The sequence below is a fragment of the Panthera uncia genome, chromosome E1 (genome assembly GCF_023721935.1).
Source record: "Panthera uncia isolate 11264 chromosome E1, Puncia_PCG_1.0, whole genome shotgun sequence".
Classification (NCBI taxonomy): Eukaryota; Metazoa; Chordata; class Mammalia; order Carnivora; family Felidae; genus Panthera; species Panthera uncia.
The window spans coordinates 60,379,767-60,400,275 of record NC_064814.1 but is presented as its reverse complement, the minus strand read 5'-3'; the positions used below and the strand labels follow the sequence as shown (position 1 = coordinate 60,400,275).

General features: G+C 45.0%; 1 long non-coding RNA gene across 5 annotated transcripts in view; it reads left to right on the top strand.

Annotated features, from left to right (window-relative positions):
• The window catches only part of LOC125927252 (uncharacterized), a 32,316-nt gene extending 13,340 nt beyond the window's left edge, over positions 1 to 18,976 (top strand). For 2 of the 5 annotated variants that reach the window (XR_007459287.1, XR_007459286.1), the window contains 3 exons: positions 12,778 to 12,934; positions 15,606 to 15,684; positions 16,319 to 18,976. This is a non-coding gene — a long non-coding RNA (uncharacterized LOC125927252). The remainder of the gene's footprint in view (positions 1 to 12,777; positions 12,935 to 15,605; positions 15,685 to 16,318) is intronic. The other 3 variants (XR_007459288.1, XR_007459289.1, XR_007459290.1) reach the window with 3 other exon arrangements.
• The last annotated feature ends 1,533 nt before the right edge of the window (positions 18,977 to 20,509 follow it).

The window sequence follows — 20,509 nt, the reverse complement described above, 5'->3', positions numbered from 1 at the left end:
GCATTTGCCTGCCTTCCCCCTCATCCTGCCTCGTCGCGCAGCCAAGACTCCCTGTGTTGGACCATTCCATTCTCGGGAAGCCACACCAGCTGGCTCTCCCCGGTGCTGCCGTGTTCCCCTCTTCCTATCTCCATTAAGGGTTTGTCACCTTGTGTGGTGACTGGCTGTTGACATGTCTGCACCCCCCACTGGATTCTGAGCTCGCTGGGGGCAGGGATGTCAGTATGGATCACAGACCTCGCTCTGTTCCTGTCATTTGCTAAGTGATGAATGAACAAAGTAGCAGATAATGTAACCACATTTGTTAACCATGTTTCTGCATTCCGACTCTTTTTGATGGCATGAAATCTCCGGAGGGAAGTAAATGTTGGGGCTGGGAAGAGGGGATATGTAGGGGCTATGTGTAAGTTGCATTCCCACTGATTCTGCAGTGTGTGTTTCCTGTTATTACTGTAACAAGTTACCACACTGAGTGGCTCTAAACAACACAATTATGTTATCCTGCAGTTCTGGGGTCTGAAGTCTGAGATGAGTCTCACATGTTGGAAACCAAGGTGTCTGCCGGTCCGTGTTCCTTCTGGAGGCTTGCATTTCCTTGCCTCTTTTTTTTTTTTTTTAATTTTTTTTAAACGTTTTTATTTATTTTTGAGACAGAGAGAGACAGAGCATGAACGGGGGAGGGTCACAGAGAGAGGGAGACACAGAATCTGAAACAGGCTCCAGGCTCTGAGCTGTCAGCACAGAGCCCGACGCGGGGCTCGAACTCACGGACTGTGAGATCATGACCTGAGCCGAAGTCGGACACTCAACTGACCAAGCCATCCAGGCACCCCTGCATTTCCTTGCCTCTTAGAGTCTGAAGTCAGCCTGCATTCCTTGGCTTGCGGCCCCTCCCTCCTGTCACCCCAGCCTCTGACTCCTGTGGTCTCCTCTACTCTGTACTCCGACCTCCTGCATCCCTCTTACGAGGACCCTTGTGTTTATATTGGGCCCAATGAGTAATGCAGGATAATCTCTCCTTCTCAAGACCCTTAACTCTATCACATAAACAGAGCCCCCTTTTCCATGTTAGGTGACATATCCACAGGTTTGGGGGGATTAGGAGGTAGGCCTCTTTCGGGGGGCATTGTTCACCCTACCCTGTGCAGGACCCCCACCCAGAGACCCAGCTTCTGCTGTGTGTTCCTGTTTGCATGGCTTGCTTCTTCCCATGATTCGGGGCCTCGTGCTGGCTGGCTCTTCCAAGAAGTCTTCCCCAAGCCCCCTCTCCCTCCAGCCTGATGCTCCTCAGCCTTCGTTCCTGTAGCTGTGCCGACCGTGAGCATGTCTCTGGTCAAACCGAGACCTTCCTTGGTCTGTGTATCTTTCCACTTCTGTGCAGATACTGGGAGGGCCTTTCTTTCTCCTGTCTGGAATGTCCCCAGTTTGACCTCACCTGTCTCCCCTCTCCCACTGTGCTGCCCCCACTGTCAGCCAGAAGCTCCAGATTGGCAGAACTCAGACGCCCCGTCACTCTAATGACGGCCATGGTGCTTTCCAATTCTGGGTTTGCAAGTTAGTCTGCACCCCTGGACCACGAGGGAGCATCTTGGAGCGTGGGGCCACCCCTGATCAATCCTGGCTTCCCGGGCCCGGCACTTAGCATGTGGTGACAGATTGGCATGAAGTGGCTTCTCTGCTGCTCATATATTTTTATTTTGTTTTTAATTTTTTTTTTTCAACGTTTTTTATTTATTTTTGGGACAGAGAGAGACAGAGCATGAACGGAGGAGGGGCAGAGAGAGAGGGAGACACAGAATCGGAAACAGGCTCCAGGCTCCGAGCCATCAGCCCAGAGCCTGACGCGGGGCTCGAACTCACGGACCGCGAGATCGTGACCTGGCTGAAGTCGGACGCTTAACCGACTGCGCCACCCAGGCGCCCCTCTGCTGTTTGAGCTTTCACGGTGTGATCTGTAGCCCGCACTGGCACGGCACTTGGCGTCCGCCACCTCAGATTATTTATTATCACTTATTTTTTTCTGCATGTGCCCTGCTGCCCACCCCCACCCCAAACACAATTAGAACAGAGGGTCGCCAGCCCCGCACAGAATCTTACAACCAGTGGATGGCCTAAGGGTTGAGCGGAATGAAAATGCCTGCTGTTTGACCATCTTTAACCTGCAGAATACTAGGTGTCTTTTGACCAGGAGACAGAGTATTCATTGGCCAGGGTGTCTCGATGCAGTGGTGGCCAAGTCCTCAGGCCTCCTTCCCTGCCGGCTGCCGCCTCCTTCCTCCCAGTGCGGGAGCTTCTCCTTCCTCCCTAGGGACTGAATGGCAAGCCAGTCGTGAGTGTATCGATTTACATCAAGAGCTAGAACTGCCATGCCCACCAGCTGCATGGCAGGCAAAAGGGAGTGTGCTCAGACTCGGGCCCACGTGGGGGTGGGCCAGCCCAAAGCAGACGCCCTGCAGCCCAGCTGAGTGCCTTCTCCAGCAAGCTGGCAGCACAAGGCGGGTTCTCCGCAGGAGGGAATGTGCCCTGCGAGCAGCATGCTCTGATTTTCTCAGGGTCACGGGATGATACTGGCACAGCCCAACGCTTACTAGGAGCAGTTGCTACAGCCCACAGAAAACCAGGGCTGTTGGCCTGGGTGATTTCCCCTCCCTCCCGGCCGGCCTCCCTCCCTCCCTCCTCCCTCCCTCCCTCTCTCCCTCCCTCCCTTCCTCCCTCCCTCCCTCCCTTCCTTCCACCCTTCCTCCCTTCCTTCCTTCCATTCTGCCTCCCTCCCTTCTTCCCTCCCTCCCTCCCTTCCTTCCATTCTCCCTCCTTTCTTCTCTCCCTTCCTCCTTCCCTCCCTCCATCCCTCCCTCCCTCCCTCCCTTCCATTCTTCCTCCTTTCTTCCCTCATTTCCTCCCTCCCTCCCTCCCTTCCTCCCTGGATTCTCTCTTTCTTTATTCTTTTCTTTCTTGGGCCCCTTTTTTTGAATTATAGTTTCCTCACTAAAATAAAATGCACGTATCTTAAGTCCTCAGTTCAATAACTTTGACTAATACATACACTCATGTAACTGCTATGTTAATTACCCCAGAAAGTTTGTTCCCTTGTACCTTTTCCAGTTAAGCACCTCTCCAAATGTCCATCAACTGAAATGATCAATGAATGGGTGAACAGAATGTAGTCTATCCATACAACCAAATGTTGCTCAGCAGTAGGAAGGAAGCTCTCGTACCCGCTACAGTGTGGATGAACCTTGAAAACATGATGCTGAGTGAAAGAAGCCAGATGCAAAAGGCCTCCGAGTGTGTGAGTCCACTTATGCACAGTGTCCAGAATAGGCAAATCTGTTGTGGCAGAAAGCAGATGGATGGTTGACAGAATGGTGTGAGGGGGCCTCTCTAGGGCTGGGCAGGGCGGTGGGGGGGATTGGTTGGGGCTGAGCTAGTGGGTATCTGGTTTCCTCTGCAACTAGACAGTGGTGATAGTTGCATAGCTCTGTGAATATACCAAAACCCACAGCATTGTACCCATTAAAGAGGTGAACGCCATGGTGTTTGACATATTATTTCCATGAAACTGTTATTTTAAAACAAAGACCTGGAACATTCCCGGCACCCCAGAAAGTGCTTCCATGCCTCTTCCCAGTCCTACTCGACCCCCAGAGGCAGCCACAGTGGTGTCTTTTTCCAATCATGTCTGTTCAAGAACTTCCTATAATTGGAATCACATATTAGGTACTCATCTGTGTAAGGCTTCTTTCACCAAGCATAAGGTTTTTGAGATTTGCTCATATTGTTATGTGGTTTTTTTTTTTTTCTTTTCTCCTGAGTAGAATGACTTTACCATAGTTTCTTATAGATGGAGAGCTGGGCTGTTTCCAAGTTATAGATATTATGCATAAAACTGGTATGGCTATTCTTTTTTTTAATGTTCATTTGAGAAAGAGAGAGATTGCAAGTGGGTGGGGGCAGAAACAGAGGGAGACAGAGAATCCCAAGCAGGCTCCAGGTTGTCAGTGCAGAGCATGACGTGGGGCTCAAACTCACAGACCGTGAGATCATGACCTGAGTCGAAATCAAGAGTCAGACACTTAACCCACTGAGCCACCCAGGCGCCCCAAAACTGGTGTGGATATTCTTGTAAAAGTATACCGGGGGACATGTGTTTACTTTTTTTTACCTAGAAATGGAATTGTTCCGTGTACAGTTGTATTTTTAGTTTTATGACAAACTGATAGACTTTTTTCCCAGATTAGTTATATCGTTTCACACTCCCATCAACACTATATGAGAGTTTTGGTTGCTCCATATCTTCACTAACATTTGGTGTTGTCAATCTGTTTTTTTTATTTTTATTTTTTTAGTGTTTTTAAAATTTATTTTTGAGAGAGAGAAAGACAGAGTGCGAGTGGGGGAGGAGCAGAGGGAGAGGGAGACACAGAATCTGAAGCAGGCTCCAGGCTCTGAGCTGTCAGCAACAGCCCAACATGAGGCTCGAACTCATGAGCTGTGAGATCGTGACCTGAGCTGAAGTTGGACACTTAACCAACTGAGCCATCCAGGTGCCTCGGTGTTGTCAGTCTGTTTAATTGTAGCTATTAGGGTTGGGATGTTGAAAATTTTAAATTTTTTAAACGAATTTTAGTTATAAATTTTTTTTTAATGGTTAGTGCTTTTAGTGTTTTGCCTTAGCAGTGCTTGCCTACTTCAAGGTCATGGAGATATTTTCAATTAAAAAAAATTTTTTTAACATTTATTTATTATCGAGAGACAGAGCATGAGCATGGGAGGGGCAGAGAGAGGGGGAGACACAGAATCCGAAGCAGGCTCCAGACTCTGAGCTGTCAGCACAGAGCCCGAAGTGGGGCTCAAACTCACAAACTGCAAGATCATAACCTGAGCTGAAGTCGGATGCTTAACTGACTGAGCCACCCAGAAGCCCCAATATTTTCTATTTTTTTTTAAGATGCTGTATTTCCTTTATGTCTAGGATCCAGCTTAAGTTTTCCATGTGATACATGGAGTTGTGGTTCATTTTTTCCCTTTTGGGTAGATAATTTTTTCATCCCATTTGTTGAAGATATTTGTCTTTCCCCATTGAATTATCTTGCTTTCTTTGTTGAACATCAATTGATCATATATGTGTAGTTCTATTTCTGGATGATGTTTCCTGTTCCATTGGTGTCTTTGTGTACCCTCATGCTAATACCAAACTGTCTCGATTATTGTTGTTTGTAGTAAATCTTAAAATCAGCTACTATAAGCCCTTCAACTTTATTCTTTATTAAGACTATTTTGGCTATTCTAGTCCTTCTTATTTCTACAAAATTGACTACTTAAATTTCTACCTAATTGGCTGCTAGTCAATTTCTAGAAAAATTCCTTCTGGAATTTATATTGGGATTACACTGAATCTATAGATCAATCTGGAGGGAATTGACATTTTAACAATATTGAGTCCTACAATCCATGAACATGGTACATCTGTACATTTATTTGGGTCTTTTATTTTCCTCAATAACATTTGGTGGTCTTTAGCAAAGAAGTCTTGTACATCTTTGGTTAAATTTATTTCTAAGTGGCATTTGTATTGTAATAGAGGAAACTGGACACCACAGAGGGATGAAAAGGTGGTAGATGGGTAGACACTGGGGCTGTTGTTTTGGGTTGATCACCAACAAGAAGCAGCTGGTCACACGGGATGTTCCTTAGTGAGTCCCCTCCATCTGGATTTCAGAATTAAGCCTATTCTCTGAGGACATAACAGCCAAGAGTCTGTGTTCTCTTATTCCCTCCACGAACTGAGACGAACACCTTTTTAGTCGTCCCTTCTGGGCACCAGCTGTACTATGAAGGTCAGGCACAGGCTGGTCCTGCTCACTCTCTCCCCATCCCCCTCCCCACCTAGAGAAACTGCAGTTGATGAGCCTCCGTTGGCTGTTACTTGAGCAGCAGTGGCCAGTGACCTCCGCAGGGTCCTGGCTAGGAGAGCTGTGCCTTAGTGAACTGGAAACTTCGGCAGAATCAACCACATACTTGGAAGAGGAGAAGAGAAGAGATGGATGGGAAGAAGCAGAGTATGAGAGGAGAACTCTGACTGATTCTGATGGCAGAGCGCTGGAGCAGGGTCTGTGAAGGCCTGCTGCTTGGGGGTCTACCAGATGGCCTGGTTTCCACAGCTGCCTTGGATTTCCAGTAGAAGCCTCACTTTCTTGGGATTCCTGATCTTCTCATAAAATTCAGGTTTGATTTTTCCAAGCGGTCCTTGAGGGCTGGCCCTATGGCTAAGGCTCCTCTGTTCCATATTTCCACAAGTAGTCTAACATATTGCCCGCCCACTTGCATGAGCTAACTGGAGAGAACTGCTACTTCTTACATCCAGGAACACCCAGCTAACACATCTGACTCTCCCTTTGGGTTTGTTGTGTTACCTCAGTTTGGAGCCTTTTGCTTTTCCCTCCCTTACTAGGGTGTGTGTGTGTGTGTGTGTGTGTGTACACAAATAGCATACACAGGCAGAAGTCTTACTGATAATTTGGAGTGGGCCCATCAGAGGCATCCTGGAAGTTGGGGTGGGGGGATGTGCATTGAACGTCCTGCCACAAGCATGACTGAGAGAATTGGAGTCCTCAGGAGATGCTCAAGGGCTTGCTAGACAGCCTTGAAGATGGACCTTTGTCCCCAGTACCATATGGGGAGGGGGAAAAGCTATGGGAAAATATTTTGGCTTAATATAAAGAACTTTACAGGAGCCATATATCCATGGAACAGCCTTCCTTCCCTGATTATGCTTTTCACATCCCTGGAATATACAAGCAGATACTCAGAGACTCCTACACTGAGGAGGATAATGTGACCTTCAAGATCCATTTAATTCTGTGCCTGACACTTTACCAGGAGGTGATGAATGTTCTTCTCCCAAGAAGACTTCTCCTGGGGAAAGGAGCCCAAAGAAAGACTTTTTTATGTAATACCAACACTTTGAACAGTCGACACTTTTTCCAATATGTACAGCCACTTCTGATATTTATCAAGTTTCCATATTTGAATGGGTTTTGAGTTCTCTAGTCAGTTCATTGGTCCATTGTCAACCCCTGTGCTATTAGAACCACATTGTCCTTGGTAATGCAAGCTAGTGCAGTCACTTTGGAAAACTGTATGGAGGTTCCTCAAAAAACTAAAAATAGAACTACCCTATGACCTAGCAATTGCACTACTAGGTATTTATCCATGGGATACAGGTGTGCTGTTTCAAAGGGACACATATACCCCAATATTTATAGCAGCACTATCAACAATAGCCAAAGTATGGAAAGAGCCCAAATGCTCATCGACGGATGAATGGATAAAGAAGATGAGGTATATATATACGATGGAGTATTACTTGGCAATGAAAAAGAATGAAATCTTGCCATTTGCAACTATGTGGATGGAACTGGAGGGTATTATCTTAAGCGAAATTAGTCAGAGAAAGACAAAAATCATATGACTTCACTCATATGAGGACTTTAAGAGACAAACATGAACAAGGGAAGGGAAACAAAAATAATATAAAAACAGGGAGGGTAACAAAACATAAGAGACTCATAAATATGGAGAACAAATAGAGGGTTACTGGAAGGGGTGTAGGAGGGGGGATGGGCTAACTGGGTAAGGGGCATCAAGGAATCTTCTCCTGAAATAATTGTTGCACTATATGCTAACTAATTTGGAGATAAATTAAAAAAAATAAATTTAATAAATTATATAAACATTAAAATTACACTGCGTGAAAGAAACTTGTCATAAAAGACTAAGTACTGTATAATCTTATTTAAATAAAATTCCCAAACATAAACTCACATATAGTCATGGAAGTGTGAGAGTAGTGGCTTTTAAGGTGAGGGAGATGAGGGAACAGAAAAAGAGACACAGAAGAACTTTCTAATATGATGAAATACTTGTATATGTTGTTTTCTGTGATCACAGCAGTGTAAACAATTGTCACCACCTAAGATCTCTGCATTTTTTTGCATAAAAAATATTATACTGGGATTTTTAAAGTATCAATTAAAACATGTATTAGCAGAATACCATGTCTCAGAAGTTTTTAATGCTTTTGGAATTTTATGTAAATCAATATGCTTAGTAGCATAACAAAATTCTATATTCTTTGTCCTAAGAATTATTTGAAATAGGAATATTTTTGCAACTATATTTAGAATCCTATAACTTTCTTCAGGAGAGACAATTCTTGATATTTTCTTTTCAGGTACCCTAAAATATTCTTGTGATAGGGAATAACTGAATAGAGGATTCTCAATGCTAAAAGAAAAAAAAAAAAGAAACACACTGCCTTAATCATTATAGTGCTACAATAATTTCTGATACCAGGAGTATAAAGTCTTTCCACTTGGTTCTTCTTCTTCACATTTTCTTAGACATTCTTTAGTCAATGATCTTCCATATGAATCTAAGGTGAATTATGTCAAGTCCCATGGAAAAACAATGCTGGGATTTTGATTGGGATAACAGTGAATTTGTAATAGTTATAAGGCTGATAACTTTATGAGAAAGACATTTTTTTTTAATTTAAAAAAAATGTTTATTTTTGAGAGAGAGAGAGAGAGAGAGAGAGAGAGAGAGAGAGAGAGAGCCGGGGAGGGGCAGAGAGGGAGACAGAATCTGAAGCAGACTCCAGGCTTTGAGCTGTCAGCCCAGAGCCTGATGCGGGGCTTGAACACATGAACCGTGAGGTCATGACCTGAGCGGAAGTCGGATGCTTAACCGACTGAGCCACCCAGGTGCCCCAAGAAAGACATATTTAAAGGTGAAATCTCAGGAGTATTGACATCCATGGGGATAGGTTTTTCTGTCAGAGTTGCTGTTGCCCCTCACATTATACTGTGGCTTGTATCCAAGGGCAGCCACGCTCCATTTCGCCATGTGGAAATGCCTTTCCAGCCAAAACCCTCACCAATCATTTGGTTGGCCAAAGCGAGTTCTCCCAAGCCTGTTGGGATAGGCCGCCTGCTTTTTTGCAGCCTCTACCCACAAGAAAGTGCCAGAAGGTGTGGCATCAGGATTGGAGGAGAGAGTGGGGGATACGGCTGCAGGAGACGCCTACTCAGGCACTTCACAGAGGGCACCTTTCTCTGAGAATCAGCTTGGAGCCAACTTTTCTTTCTTCTTATGACTCAACCATCATTAATTAGGAAAGCTGCCTGAGCATTCTTCATTTGAGTCAGAAGCCCTGCCCGTGCTTAAGCTGTCAATGCTGTAGGAATTTGCCCCTTTGTCATTTAAGGGCTCATAGAAGTCTTGTCCTTTCCAGATAGTCCTCTTTGGAGGGACTCCCCAGCCCCCTTTATGGTTCCTGTGGGGTGGAGGGTGACACATTTCCTTGTGCTTTTCGCTGGTCCTATCACTGGTGTCTTTCTCAAGATGTACCTCTGGGGTCTTCGGTGGGGGAGCAGGGGGCGGGGCTGGAGATGAGGAAGGCATCACTCCCCATCACGGAAGGAGAGGCATCATGGGTGAACAAAAACAGCTTTGAGGTTGACAAGCTCGAATTTGTCTGCTAATTCTGATACTAATTAGCTGTGCGTCCTTGGGTGGTCTGTCTCGTGGCTCATCTGAGCCTCAGTTTCTGCATTTGTGAACATGAGGTGATGGCATCTCTTGTCCTTGATCGTTGAGATTATTCATTGAGATACTATGTGTGGAAGCACCTAGCGTGGTACTTGGCTTCGAGCAGAAGTTCAAAAATAAATGCCACCTCCCTGACTCTACTTCCTGCCACTGTGGAGCTCAGACCCGCATCCCATCCAAGGCCTTCTAAGTGGCCACCCAGCAGGCACAGTAGTGGTGGTGGGTGGCGAAGGGGAAGTCTTACTGTATGGAGAGTGTTGGCACCTTTTAGAATTTCCTGGGAGAGCAGTAGACTAAGTGGCCACTTCATGCTGTTCCAGAGCGTGACCCAAGGAGTGGACAGAAGACTTGTATCTGTTGTTTAGTCATAGCCCCAGTGTGGCCTGAAACTTCTCCCATTAGCCAATTTCATTTGTAAACTTTCTTCTGGAATTGCTGGATTCACCTGGAAAATAGTCTGCAGTCTGCAGGCTGGAGTGTAGAAAGCCATTTTCAAGGGTGATGAGGAAGGCCAGCTGTGTTGGTGGTCTCTCATTTAGTAGCACATCGGACCCTTTCATATGGAGATTCGTAGATTTGGCGTTGGAGCAGCGACTGTCATTTACCTTTGTTCACTTTTAGCTGGAACCCTGCCCACAATAGGAGGTCATCAAAAAGTTGATGTCTTTAAAAATTGTGTGATTCTGGGGCTCCCGGGTGGCTCATTCAGTTAAGTGACCGACTCTTGATTTTGGCTCAGGTCATGATGTCACGGTTCGTGAGTTGGAGCCCCGAGTTGGGCTCCACACTGACTATGTGGAGCCTGCGTGGGATTCTCTCTCTCTTTCTCTCTGTCTCTGCCCTTCCCCCGGGAAATTTTGCTCTCTCTCTCAAAACAGATAAGTGAACAAACAAAAAAAAAATGTGATTCTGACACGTGCTACAACATGAATGAACCTTGAAGACGTGCTAAGTGAGGTAAGTCAGACATGGAAAGACAAATACTGAATGATTTCCCTAGAGCGGTCAAATTCATGGAGCCGATGTAGGAAGGTGGCTGCCAGGGACTGGGGGAGGGGAAACGAGGAGTTTGTGTTTAATGGAGGTGGAATTTTGCTTTGGAAGATGAAAAAGTTCTTCAGGTGGATGGTGGTGAGAGTTGTATGTCATTGTGAATGTGCTTCATGCCATAGAACTGGTACTCACAAATGGTTAAAATGGTAAATTTTACCTGTATTTTACTACAATAAAAAATAGGTGCCTGTCATACAGTCAGTGTCCTAATTTTTTTAAGTTTATTTATTTAGGGAGAGAGAGAGTGAGAGCGAGAAAGCAAGCATAAGCAGGAGAGGGGCATGGGAGGGCTAGAGAGAGAATCCCAAGCAGGCTCCATGCTGTCAGCGTGGAGCCCGATGTGGGGCTCAAACTCACAAACCAAGAGATCATAACCTGAGCCGAAAACAAAGTTGGACACTTAACTGACTGAGCCCCCGCCCCGGCGTCCCCCAGTGTCCTAATTTTTAAACTTAGAGCATAATCAGTGAGTACCCAAAGGCAATTAGCATTTGTGAGATGTAAAAATGTCACTGGATTTGCTCGTTTATTCAGCCAGCACTTCTCGGCTGCTGGCTGCATCCAAACTTCCGAGCCAGGCTGGAGGAGTCAGATTCAATCCCGTGCATGCGCGTGTGCTTCCAGGGCTGGACGCTGAGGGTGAGGACGCAGAGGCCCCTGGCTCAATGAGCGCGGCCTACACATGGGAAGGGAAGACAGGGAGAGCTGCTTAGTTCCCTGGTGTTGAAGGGCAGGATCCTTGGGGGGAGCTGGAGCCTGTGGGGGGAGGAGGGGCTCAGAAGGAGGGGGGGCTGGGTGCTGTGCTGGTGGGGGATGTGGCACCAGCCTCACCTTAGTCTCCTGGCAGCTGGCCACCTTAGCTAAGTTTTAAAAAGTCTCTGTAGGGGCACCCGGATGGCTCAGTCGGTTGAACGTCTGACTCTTGGTTTTGGCTCAGTTCATTATCCCAGCGTTGTGGGATCAAGTGCCATGTCGGGCTGAGCGCAGAACCTGCTTGCTTATCTCTCCTTCCCTCTGCCCCTCTTCCCTGCTCTCTCTTGCTCTCTCTCAAATAAAAAAAATACAAATCAGAAAATATGTGCAATGTGTTACACTGAGATCGTGTCTGTATATCTATTATATCCATATATCTATAGCTGTCTTTACAGATCATCTGTATCTTTGGTGTCTGTACACACACACACACACACACACACACACTCACGCAATGGATGGGTCAGGGGTCAGGGCGGGAGAACTCTGAAGGTCTGGAAACAAGTTTTGATTATTTGCAGGTTTCACTTCTCTGTTTTTGGAGCAGGGTGTTTTGGCTCTGGGGAGTGGTGAGAACATCCTGGGTGTGTCCAGCACCCTAGGTCCCCCCAGCCCAGCCTTTAGGTCAGAGGATAGCTGGGAGCAAGGGGTCCAGGGTGGAGGATGTGGGTGGAGCCTGAGGGTGCCTCCGGGGTGGGTGTTGATGCTGGGAGAGCCCGAGGGCTCTGTCCTTAGTTACTGTGTTGGGGTCCAAGCCAGAAGTCCAGTCCCTCAGGTGGGCTGGTTTGCTTTGCTGCCGTGCAGACCACACTGTCTCCCCAGGGACCCATCCTCCTCCTTCCTGGAGAAACAGTTTGGGAGGCAGCAAGGTCATTTTCCTTGATGAAAGTTGATGCGTTCACATACCCACGTAGCGGTGAGTTCAGATGACTTCAATGTGATAGAGCCTGAAGCAATGATTCGTCCAAGAACAGGCAGCAGAGGGAAGGGGAAAGAGGGGACATGCTGAGGCTCCATTAGCCACTGATCGCTCAGTTTGAGTCAGTTTACAGGACCTTAGCTTGTCATCTGTGAGGACAGCAGAAGGCTGCATGGGGCTTAGCCAAGTATTGGGGCCTTGGAGAGGAGGGAAGGAAGTCAACAGGGAAACCGCAACCGACGGCTTTTGAATTTTCTAACGTGTCTACTGGCATTTGCAAATAACTGTAGTCGCCAACATTTATTGAGCACTTACTGTATGCCAGGAACTGCACAAAGTGTCTTATATCTTTATGAGGTTATTTTGGATGGGAAAAATTACATCTTTATTTTTATTAGCTCCTAATGGATATTTCATACTTCCTTCAATTGTGAATACAGGCATCAGACCACAATCTTCTTATCAGACCACAACATTAGTATTTGCCACCTTGGACATCACAGGTACAGAGTCAAAGAGGACCAGCACCGCAAATCTGTTGAAACGGCCTGGACTGTTGTTACCGAGTTGGTATTGCAAACTTGGTGGGTGCAAACGGTGAGGTATATTTTTTCTTTTTCTTTTTTTCATTGCTTTATGAGCCAGGTCAACATAAGCACCGAGGAGAGATGCCTGGATTGCTCCCAAAGAGGAGGCAATATGAGCATAATTTTCAAGTTATCCCTGATGGAAATTTCCATGAATGTGTCTTTGAATTGAGGGGTCAGTTGATTGGATTCATATGGAAGTCTGCAAAGGGCTCTGAGTAACCAGTCTCCTTCACTTTTTTGTTTATGTTTTTCCTCTTCATTCACTCTTTGTTACTGAGATATAATTCACATTCCATGAAACCCTTTTAAAGTGTGCGATTTGGTGGCGGTTATCATATTCACAAACTTGTACAGCCCTCATCACCATCTTTCCAGAACATTTTCATCACCTCTGAAAGAGGTGATGAAACTCCCCACCCACCTCAAGCCCCCACCCTGGGAACCACTAATCTACTCTCTGGTTTACAATGTTCTGTAATTTTCATGGTACAAGTCTTGCACTGCTTTTGTTATATTCATTTACTTTTTTTAATGATTATTTATTTTAGAGAGAAAGAGAGAGCATGAGTGAGGGAGGGGCAGAGAGAGGGACAGAGGATCCAAAGCAGACTCCATGCTGACAGCAGACAGCCTGATGTGGGGCTCGATCCCACGAACCATGAGATCATGACCTGAGCTGAAGTCGGATGCTTAACCAACTGAGCCACCCAGGCACCTGTCAGGTTTTTTCTACTTCGCTGTTCCTCTGTCCTTCGCAGAGACCTTCATTCTCAAGCCTCTTGTCTCATGATTGCAAAGTGGCTGCTGCACTGCCAGGTCTCACACTTCCATTCCAGGCAGGAAGGAAGGAGGAAGGGTGAGAGGATGCAGAGCTTTCATTTAGCAAGTCCTTATCTTCTTATTTAGGAGGCGACGCCCTCCCTCAAGCTTGGGAAAGCCAAGTGTCTTCTTTTATTAACTGTCTTATTTAATCCCTATTTTAATGGTCTCAAGTAGGTAATATTTTCCCTGCTTTACAGATGTGGAAGCATAGAGAACTTAGTAACTTTCCCAAGGTCACACTGTCCGGGGCCGAGCTAAGACTAACAGTAATAACACACTACATTTTTCCAGCCTGTGTTCCGCTATTGCATACAAAGCACTTCCCCATTTGTTTCTCCATTTGGGTCTCGCAAAACTCTGAGATGGGCAAGGAAGGTATTGGAATAGCCTCATTTCGCAGGAGAGGAATTTGAGACGCAGAGAACTAAACGGTGACTTACCCAAGGCACCCAGCCAGCAACTTTCATTCAACTGGGTTAATCTCAGGTCTAGTGTCCTGTCTTCTGGACCCCCTTGAGAGGTCAAGGAGCACTTTCGATGAGGGAGACAGACACACAGAAAAGGTGCAAATGGATTTCATGTGCTTCAGGTTTGCATAGGCTCAGCTTTTAGGGGGCTTTTCTGCTGATTCTCTGCTTCCTTTTTTCCTGTAGTTTCCATCCCTGTCATATATTTATTTTCTGACAGGAAATTTGTATCTCTTCATCCCCTTTGCCATTTCACCCATCCCCACCCCCACCCCAGACCCCTCTGGCAGTCACTAGTTTGTTCTCTGTATGAGTCCACTCATGTTTTGTTTTGCTTCTTTTTGGATTCCATATGTAAGCAAAATCGTATAGTATTTGTCGTTTTCTATCTGACTTATTTTACATAGCAGAATACTCTCTAGGTCTATCCATATTGTTGGGAATCACAAGATCACATTCTTTTTTATGGCCGAGTAATATTCCATTGTGTGTGTGTGTGTGTGTGTGTGTGTGTGTGTGTGTGTGTGTGTGCATACACACACATCTTCTTAACTGTTCATCTATCCATGGACACTTAGGTTGTTTCCATATCTGGGCTATTGTAAATAATGCTGTAATAAACATAGAGGTGCATATATCTTTTTGAATTAGTGCTTCATTTTCTTTGGAGAAATACTCAGAAGGGAATTACTGGTTTATATGGTACTTCTATTTTTAATTCTTTGAGAAACCTCCATACTGTTTTCCATGGCAGCTGTGCCAATTTACGATCCCACCAACAACGCATGAGGGTTCTCTTTTCCCCACATCCTCACCAACACTTGTTATTTCTTTTGTTCGTTTGTTTTTCATGTTTATTTATTTTAAGAGAGAAAGAGAGGGAGAGAGAGAATCCCAAGCAGGCTCTGCGCTGACAGCCCCAACGTGGGGCTGGATCCCATGAACTGTGAGGTGATGACCTGAGCCTCGATGATGACTGAGGCTTCATGGACCGAGCCACCCAGGCACCCCTCAACACTTGTTATTTCTTATGTTTTTGATTTTAGCTATCCTGACTTGCGTGAAGTGACGTCTCACTGTGGTTTTGATTTGTGTTTCCCTGATGATGAGTGATGATGAGCATCTCTTCGTGTGGATCCTGGCTCTGCTGTTCCTGCAGGGATGGGGGGTGTGTGTCTGGGACCAGGAGGAGAGGCACCAAGACTTTGTCTTAGAATAGACTTGGCATGCAGAGGGCGTCTGCATCGCCTTTCTCAACCAGTGGGTTTCACTCTTTGCGCATGTGTTTTCCAGCTTCACTTCCTGAGGCATCTGCTGCTGGAAGGGGGGTTTCCTAGACTGAAAAGTCAGACTCCATCTTAAATATTATCTTCCTCTTCTTGAACACAGGTAACACAGAGGAGTGGATGTTTCCTGACAACCTAGTTTGATTACATGGTGAAAGGACAGAAGAGAAGACCAAGTCCAAGTGAGTTTTCTGCTGGCCTTGATAGAATTAAATATGGTTGAAAAACAAAACAAAATAACACTCCCAGCTCATCCATTTTTTTCGAGCCTATGTGTATCATGACAAATGTGACACCTAGCTCTGACCTAGGTGCCTGGGTCATGGGTCTTTGAGAAAAACCTGTTAGTGGTTTATAGAAGAGCAGACATGAAGGCTCCAACTACAGAGAATAGATGAATTCAATGGATTGCTGTGTTTGGATATAAATATGCCCATTTTAAAATACAAGTATGCTATTTTGATAGTGTTAAGTAAGAAAATGATGGTAATCACACAGTGAGCAGACTGGTATTATTATGGCCTTACCATGGTTCTCAGTATGGAGGCACATAGTAGGTACTCAATAAAATATTCATTGACTAACTTTTGGAGCCAAGCCAACTTAATGAACTGATCACTGGAATTTGGACACCACAAAGAGTTAATAATTGTAAAGTATCCTGTGTATTCTGTGGTTATTCCATGACCTCAAATCATCTCTCAAATAAGCTATTGTCAAATCATTGTTGCAAATTACAGGACAAAAGTCCGAACCTAACTCCACTTTCACGGAGGGAACCTCACGTGCTAATCATTTCTTTCCCACCTCTGCTAGTGGTCTGAAATGCGTGCCGCACTGGCTGCTGACATAAGCAAGCACACTGCCTGCTGGTTCAAGGGGCTGCCCTGGGAGCTAATTACAGACACGAGGCCGTGTGGCCGGCAGACCGCTGCTGGATGTGATTAGAGTGTTTTGGAGTGTTGCCATCTGCTCACTTTCATGGACACAGGGGAAGCAGCCAGGGTAATGTCCCCCTTTAGGCCTGTCTGCCCCATCCTCCAACCTTCCAGCTGCTCCGGCTGATGGCCTTGGAGGCGTCTTGACTCTTGTTTCACATTCTTCATCAGATCCACGAGCAGACCGGCTGGCCCTGCTTTGAGCATGTATGTGTCATCTCACCAATGTTACTTGCCTCTGCTGGAGCTGTGCTGGACCAGGCTCCCGTCATTTCACAACTGGGGCTACAGAAGCAGCCTCCTGGCTGGTTTTCTTGCTTCTGCTCTGCGTTTTTTGTTTTTCAAATTTTTTAATATTTATTTATTTCTGAGAGAGATATTGAGAGAGAGAGAGAGAGAGAGAGAGCACAAGCGGAAGAGGGGCAGAGAGAGAGGGAGACACAGCATCTGAAGCAGGCTCCAGGCTCCGAGCTGTCAAGCCCCCGACGTGGGGCTTGAGCCCACGAACCATGAGATCATGACCTGAGCTGAAGTTGGACCTTCAGCCTACTGAGCCACCCAGGCGCCCCTGCTCTGTCTTCGTATGCTTGGCGTTCAACACAGTGGGTAGGGGGATCCTTTTTACAGATTTAAGACATCACGGAACCGCACTCAATTCTTCTCTGAATTCTCCAGATCCTCGTCCTGCTCAGAGGAAAACCTCAAGTCTGTCCAGGGGCTTGTCACCCCCATGGTTCTTTGAATTGATCTGCCACTCTCCCTGGCTTTCTGGACTTAGGCCACACTGGCCTCCCTCCTGTTGCTGGAGCACATCAGGCAGGCTTCGGTCTCCACACCATTCCTGCTGCCCTGATGGCTCCCTCTGCCTGTGACGTGGTTCCCCAGAAAACCACATGGTCCCCTCTCTCACCTCCTTCAAATCTCTGTGCAAATGTTTCCTTCTCAGTGAGACCTGATCACCCTATTTAAAACTGCAGCTAGGCCTGAAGCCAAGACTACATTGTGTATTAACTGACTTGAATATAAATAAAAAGAAAAAAAAACAGAGAAGGCGGCAAATCATAAGAAACTCTTAAATAGAGACAACAAGCTGAGGGTTGATGGAGGGGAGGTGGGTGGGGGGAGTGGGCTACATGGGTGATGGGCATTAAGGAGGACACTTGTTGGGATGAGCGCTGGGTGTTATATGGAAGTGATGAATCACTAAATTCTCCTAAAACCAACACTACACTATATGCTAACTATCTTGAATTTAAATAATAAAAAAAGATGGGAAAAAATAAATAAAAGATAAAATGCATGGAAAAGAAATAAAAGCTACAGCTATGTATTTAGAACTATGTGTTAGTTTTGCTATAGGTTTTTTTTTTTGTAGATTTAATAAAATCTTGGTTTGTGAGCATAATTCGTTCCAGAAACAAGCTTGTAATCCAAAACACTCACATATCAAAGTGAATTTCAAGAACCATCGGCTCAATTGTGATCATGTGACATTCGGTGTCACACATTACTCATATTGCAAGACATCACTCATTTATTAAGTTAAAATTTATTAGAAATGTAGGAAATAATCAGCATTTATTAGAAATGTAGGAAATAATAAACTAAAAGGCAACCGACAGAATGGGAGAAGATATTTGCAAACGACATGTCAGATAAAGGGTCAGTATCCAAAATCTATAAAGAACTTATCAAACTCAACACCCAAAAAACAAATAATCCAGTGAAGAAATGGGCAAAAGACATGAATAGACAATTCTCCAAAGAAGACATCCAGATGGCCAACTGACACATGAAAAAATGCTCAACATCACTAATCAGGGAAATATAAATCAAAACCATAATGAGATACCACCTCACACCTGTCAGAATGGCTCACATTCACAACTCAGGCAACAACAGATGTTGGCGAGGATGCAGGGACAGAGGACGTCTTTTGCACTGCTGGTGGGAATGCAAACTGGTGAAGCCACCCTGGAAAACAGTATGGAGGTTCCTAAAAAAATTAAAAATAGAACAACCCTATGACCCAGCAATTGCACTACTAGGTATTTATCCAAGAGATACAGGTGTGCTGTTTCGAAGGGACACACACATCCCAATGTTTACAGCAGCACTATCAGCAATAGCCAAAGTATGGAAAGAGCCCAAATGTCCATCGATGGATGAATGGGTAAAGAAGATGTGGGATATATATATACAATGGAGTATTACTCAGCAATGAAAAATAATGAAATCTTGCCATTTGCAACTATGTGGATGGAACTAGAGGGTATTATGCTAAGTGAAATTAGTCAGAGAAAGACAAATATAGTATGACTTCACTTGTATGAGGACTTTAAGACACAGAACAGATGAACACAAGGGAAGGGAAGCAAAAATAATATAAAAACAGGGAGGGTGACAAAACATAAGAGACTCTTAAATATGGAGAACAAACAGAGGTTCCTGGAGGGGTTGTAGTAGGGGGGATGGGCTCAATGGGCAAGGGTCATTAAGGAATCGACTCCTGAAATCATTGTTGCACTATATGCTAACTAACTTGGATGTAAATTAAAAAAAAATAAAATTAATAAAAAAAATTATTAGAAATGTTTGCTCGTCTTGCGGAACACTCACACAAGTTACAAGCAATCCAAGGTTTTACTGTATTTTCTTTTTAAAATATTTATTTATTTATTTATTTATTTATGTATGTATGTATTTATTTATTTTTGAGAGAGAGAGAGGGCATGAGCACGATTGGGGGAGGGGCAGAGAGAGAGAGAGAGGGAGAGAGAATCCAAGCAGGATCCATGCTGTCAGCACAGAGCCTGATGCGGGGCTTGAACTCATGAACTGTGAGATCATGACCTGAGCTGAAGTCAAATGCTTAACTGACTGAGCCACCGGGCACCCATGTAGGTACTTTTTTGTTAGGTTAAGGAAGTTTCTGTTCCTAGTTTGCTGAAGCTTAAAAATTATTGAGTTATTGAATTTCATTGATGTTACTGATTTTTCTTCTTCTGTACTGAGGTTGTCATGTCCTCGTTTACTAGGTTACTGTGGTTAACTGTATTAGTTTATTTTCTGATATTAAGCCAGCCTGCATTTCTGGAATACCCGCGGGGCCCATTAGGGAGACCACAAGCAGAGCATGGCAATCTTGCCAAGTTGAGGAGACAGACATAGGCATGTGGAGAGTCTGAAGCAGCTGGAATTTGCAGAACAGAGTCCCAGAGAAGAGAATCCTATGCAGAGAAAGAGTTCTAAAAATCTGGAGACTAGTCCTGAATACTAATGCTACACATGCACAGAGTGAAACCACGAAGCAGGTCCAGGGACGACTGCAGAGCTGTAAACTGAACCACTCCTGGGAAATACTCCAGGTCCGACCAGACGAAGTGCAGAGTCCTCACTGAACACATGGGCATTTACAGAGACCCCAGAAGGGTCAGCCTCACTAGTTGAAGTGCATTGTTTCTACAGTAAAGACTATTCAAGACATGTCCAAACAAAGCCTAAAAATACTCTGTGAGAGAACTAACCTCATGTGTAAATAACATAGCTTCCTATCAGAATAAAGCCTGATACTCTCGAAAATAAGGCAACAAATCCCGTGACTCGACAATGTACAATTCATAATGTCCATCATCCAATAAAAAGTTATTTGACATGAGAACAGGCAATCAAATGTGATCCATAATCTGGAACAAAAACAGTGAATGGAAATAGACTCAGAAATTGTAGAGGTGATACGATTAATAGGCAAGGACTTTAAAACACTTATTGTAGGGGTGCCTGGGTGGCTCAGTCAGTTAAGTGTCTGAATTCGGCTCAGGTTATGATCTCGCAGTCCGTGAGTTCAAGCCCCGCGTCGGGCTCTGTGCTGACAGCTCAGAGCCTGGAGCGTGTTTCAGATCCTGTGTCTCCCTCTCTTGTCTGACCCTCCCCCGTTCATGCTCTGTCTTTCTCTGTCTCAAAAATAAATAAAAGTTAAAAAAAATTTAAAACACTTATTGTAAATATGCTCAAAGACTTCAAGGAAATTACGTAGTGTGGAGAAGAGTATAAGATATAAAAAAAAAAA